Here is a 5,793-nt window from a genome sequence, read left to right on the forward strand (position 1 = left end):
GGAAGCGTATTGTTCTTCCGCATAATTATTCTATAGGTGATGTCTCTTCAAACGCAGTCAATTCCTATATAATCTTGGTGTACACTTTCTGTCAAATCTTTCGTGGACTAAACATGTAGAGACTGCAGTGCAAAGGGTTCTGGGAATGTTGTTCCAACTTAAACATTTGCTACGATACTCATCTTACGATGTGAGGTTAAAAGCGTATCAATTGCTAGTCTTTCCATTAATCCCGTACGAAATTCCTGAATCAAATTGAAATCCGGTCCTGATCCCGGATGTCTGATACGGTTTAATTCCTAAATTGGGCAGGATCATTGATCAGCATATGATAAAATTTTGATAAAGCTTTACTCTAAATGTTATCAAATCCGGATCAAAACTGTACCGCCTCCTGAGAAACCTTTGATCAAAACTTGATTCAGATCACTGATCAGCAACTCATCGGCTCTCAACAAAATTTTGGCATAGGTTCATTCAAAATTTGATCACAAATCACATCTAGATTAGAGGTGTCATAACCCGGATCAAACTTGTATTGTCCCCTAAATAGCTTTTCATCAAAACGTGACCTATTCCTGATCATTCCGTGAACAGATCCTTGCCGATATCGGAAATCGGACTCAGTCCGTTTAAACCCCATGGTCAGAGCCGTATGCCCAACATGTTGCGTTATCGCACCGAGTGTTATAAGCCGTCTCCAAACAAGTAACAAACGTGTGAGTATATGATATGCATTTATTCAAAACCAGCAGTAAATTAATTTACATTTGTTGCAAACAGCTTTATTCACCATTCTCTCGAAGCTCACGGAGCCGCATGCCTGTCGGCTTGACAAGCTGTGGCTGTCCTTGCCAGACGTACGCCAGAAATCTCGCAATATGGCACTAACATGCCTGGCCCAATGACGGTCTCAGTGACCTGTGGGACGGATGTAAACGTTTTGTATCCCAAAATTTCAGTTCCACAATGAATGTGCACATGAATATGCCCGAATCTCACACGATGAATTGAAAATCCGGTTACAAATAACACGTACGTACCTCTTCCTCGGTGCCGGCGTTCACGAGTTGTCGTCTCTCAGTCGACTTGTTGGACCCACCCGAGGATGATGCGTGTCCGACCGTCATTGCCGATGAGGTGGCCGCCATATTCTGGAGGTCTGCATTCCATCCAGACAAATTTTTGTAGCTTTTGCACCAATCACCTGGCGTTGCTCAGCAGACCATCAAGTTCTGTGGACATGTTTTGTACATAAGAAATACCGGTAGAAATAAATAAAGTAAGAGTACTTGCTGAGGGCAGAAATGAAAAATCGCGGCGCATACTCACCTCTATATTTTTCGATTTCAACAACATTTCCTTAATGTGCTGACTTGCTCACGCAGTCCCGTAACTTGGTAGATAACTTAATTTCTCCCAGCATCTGACGGGCCTGGTGGGGTTACTTAGCTCGCCTTATCGCACCTTCGCTGTTAAAAAAAAAAAGGAACTTCCACGATAATTTTGCCTTACAGTTCCGGATAGTATGTGTCTGCAAGCAGAACAATTTCCTCAGCAAAGTACAGTGAGCCAAACAGCTAACGCAACACAATATAAGGAGTTTTCTACCTACGTTACATTGTGACGTGGCGTGCTCGTAAGCTCCTCCGACTGCTGGTCACTTTTCGTGCTAGCGGCATTGAAAGATGGCAAACTGTGCTATTTTTCAATGCGACAACCATATTTTCCATAAAAGACAATGTGAGAACCACAATGACGAAGTGTCTTCGGGATAAAAGTAAGGTACGGACGCAACCGAACTTCAAAGCACCATTCAAGGCTTCCTTTACGAGCAAACGCTAGATATTCTCAGCAGCTGCGCCGAAAAAGTGACCACCACCATGGCGGCCAAACGCGTTCGTTTGACGTCATGTGGGAACACCAAAGCTAATGAAAACAACAAACCTGTGACGCTTGACCAGGAAGAATGCAAATACCATAGTGAATCCCGCCAAAGCTTGACGTCCTCTTCACAGGGAGCCGGCGGCAAAATGGAAAATTCCAGGAGGGGTGAAACGAAAGTTTTCCAGGTCACCGCGGAGGATAGAGGATAGAGAATTTGCTGGTCAATGGTCGCCCTTCTGTCCGTCGTTGTTCACGTTCTGCCAGTGTGACTGATATTTCTTTTTGGAAAAGCTGTTGTTCGTCAGTAAATGGTTCCAAATGCGATTTCATATGACTTAGAACTATGACTTTGACTTTGACTATGACTTTGAGAACTTTGACTTAGAACGATGTCCGATGCGACATAACGGCGTGACAGGCTGTTTTTTTATTATTATTTATTATTATTATTATTGTTAACGGAATTGCTTGAGGAATGTAGGAATGTTTCCGAAGTCGGATCATCATGGAGGCATTTACATAAATCACACGCGAATGCGGCAGAATCTCCGAAAATATTCAAACGTAGCAGTGGGTGAATATTAATTGATTAACAGATATGTATTAATTAACAAAATGTTCCTGTGGCAAGCTACGACATGCGCTGCCGGAAACACAAGAAATAGGTAGAGTGCAGAAACAGTACGGCGTACAAATTCTAAAAAGCGTACTGAAATATATGCAGCTTCGAGAAAAGTGAGAGCGAGTACAACATAAAGGTTGTCTAATATCGTGCCCCTGATTTGAAAAAAAAAAAAACTTCAAACCAAAGTTCTTCTGGGGTGCACTGTTTTTATGTACTGAAAATTGGTTTACAAAACTTCATTCAAAACAGCGAGCACATACAATGGGTTCCACCAGATGATGCCATTAAATTAGCAAAAATAGTTTTTACTTAAGAAAATTATGCAGCTACTTGGAATGCACTCAAACAAACTTTTGCCACTGATTGGGGCCGTTTGGATTCGTGTCACACATTAATTAGGCTAATTTTGTTAATTGAAGTCGTAAAGTAGCCCAGCAAAGGAAGCATTTTTCTGCATTAGTCTGGAAGCGTATCGCACTAGCACACAAATGCACTCAAAATCGCGGGGGTTTTCTCAGGGTTTCTACAGAAATTTGACAGTCACAAATTCGTCATTGGATGGAGCGCGATCACTCGTATTTAGGTTTGTCGAACTGTTGGGTCCGTTCAGATACCCTTCCTCCTGTGCGAAAACAAAAGAAACCACGCCACAATCGCACGTATACCCTTGTCAAAGTGTCTGTCCTCAGCCACCAGCCACTGATAGTGACGGCGACAAGACCCTCGATCGGAATAAAACGTGTCGCTCTTTCCACTTACGATAAACCGGGAACCGGGTCGCGATAAAGGGGGAACCGACCCAAGCAGCACAATGTACTGAAAGTCGAGTGCAATAGGGGTGGACGGTATGTGTCTTATCAATGTTCTGTACTTTCATGAATCCGTTCAAGGCCTTTCACCTACCCGTCCACCCCTATTGCACTCGACTTTCAGTGCATTTTGCTGCTTGGGGAGAGTTCCGCAAACGCAAATTTCTCCGACCATACTTCTCAGAGCGACGTATCTTCGGCTGTCAAATTTCTGTGCAAATCTTGTGAAAAACCCATTGATTTTGACTGGGATAATGGCCTATGGCGACAGGATTCCAAATCGCAGAAAACATTTCCTTGACTAATTCGCCAGTTCAGTTAACAAAGTTAGCTTAGTTTATGCAATGCACGAATTCAAACAACCTCATTCTGAGGCAAACGTCTGTATAAATGTATTTAAAGCACTTTTTTTTTTCATCGGCGAAACCGAAAACCGAACGTTTAAATGCAATTAACTCCCGGTGTTTTGTAATAACCACAGAAACCAATAGAGCTGTTGCGCTAAAGTTTGAGGAGGGTGACTGGAGCGCCACTGTGACCCCTACCGTCGGAATGCTACAACACGCGGCCGCTCACGCCTTGTATGCATAACTGATAGCAACGGGTAGGACGCGTCAAAGAGTTCGCCGTTTTCTTTATTTTTTTTTTTATTTTTCGAAATCGAGCTCTACTGTACTTGAATCGAACTCTATTAAAAATTGCAAACTACTGTTGTGTCGTTCGGTGCCATAGCACCAAGAAGGTAGCTCTTGCCCGCACAAGAAATGTCACCGACTGGCAGCGCTATTCCGGCTGCTGGCGATATGCAGGCGGCGGTATTTTTGTTGTACTCAAGGGCTAGCTAATTCCTGAAATATGAAGCCCTGAAATAATTATTCCTCACTACTGCCGTCGTTTACCATTTTCAGTCATAGACTTGCATTGCGGCTGTGTAATATCCAAGTATAATTATTGCAGTAGACAAATATCGGCATCCGTTCTAATGAATAGAACACAAAAACTTTGACCATATATACATTTCGTTTTCTTGTATTTGCTTTGCATTTTTCAGCTTTTTATACTAAAAGTCCACTGTGCAGCCGATGCCTCGGATAATTGTCGCTGTGTGACAGTAACATCCCGAGTCTAGGGACGACGAAAACAGACACGCATAGAGACAGAGTTTGGACACATCTGTATGTGTCTGTTTTCGTCGTTCCTAGTCTCCGGGTCTTACAGTCATGAATTACATTCACCAGCTCACTTGTTTTAAGCAATTATTTCATTGGGTCACGGTCACCAGAAACCCCATATATATAACTTTTTGTTGTCTCTAACTTTTTGTTAAATATGCGTACGGAACCAAAGCTTGTGCACATACAGGGTGTTCAAAATTAAGCTTTCACTAGCACTTTATAAATAGGCGAACAAAAGAAAACTGGCTGCTATTTTTCTGTTCCTTGAGTAAGAAACAGGTGCTACATAATTAGCAGCACCTGTTTCTTGCGCAACCCGGCCGAGGACGCCAGCAACTTGGTGGCAGGGTACAAGTTGCTCAGACACGCCGTCTTCCGCGAGGGACGTTAAATACGGGGTGCCGTGTGATGAGCTTTCATCGCACGTTAAAGAACCCTCAGGTGGGCAAAAGCAATCCACAGACCGACCGCTGTGGCGTCGCTCATGATCTCAGTTGTCTCGCGACGTAAACACCCAATTATTATTTGTTTCTTGCGCAAGTAGCGTAAAGTTATCATCCGGATTCCTGTCATCGCTGTGTTTGCGTAGCGCACGTGAAAGCTTAATTTTGAACACCATGTATACACGAGGATATATATTATATATGTATATATAATAGCGGATTCCAAATTTAAATAGTCGAGAAGTTTGCTCAAGCTGCATGGCTGTGCTGAAAAATCTTCGAAATCGTCGGTACTGCGTTGCCCAATGGCTGTTTATTCTGTGTTCATGGTAGAGTCGTGAACATTCCGCACGCGGGGAACATAACCAGAGGTCCCAGGAAAGAGCAACTATTTGGGTGTTGAACCATAAAAGTTTGCGTTTCATTTCGATGTCGTGTTATTATTGTTCAACTATCTTCAATTAATAACGGCGAACGTTTTGTTAAGTCCCCATTGAATTCGATAAGCACCCTGCGAATTAATCTTTGCCTTGTTCTTGTTAAGCCTGATTTTTCTCAGAATGAAATTTATACTTTGGCACCCCCAATGCACCAGAGAAGCACACTAAACACTCTAACAAACAGCGTCATTCGCGACATACACGCGTTCTGCATATGTACATCGTGCTGCACATTGTACACGTGTTTCATCAACTTTCTTTTAAAGAATTTGCCTATCCTTTTGACTTTCTCTATCCGTAAAGCAGATGATAAACGATAATGCCACACCAACTTAGCCAGCGTAGACTGAGTGTCGTCTGCTAGGGAGCGGCCGTGTGTTGAAAAGGTCGCCACGAGCGGCGCTGACACTAGGT

Source organism: Ornithodoros turicata, chromosome 1, assembly GCF_037126465.1.
Source record: "Ornithodoros turicata isolate Travis chromosome 1, ASM3712646v1, whole genome shotgun sequence".
NCBI classification, from domain to species: Eukaryota; Metazoa; Arthropoda; class Arachnida; order Ixodida; family Argasidae; genus Ornithodoros; species Ornithodoros turicata.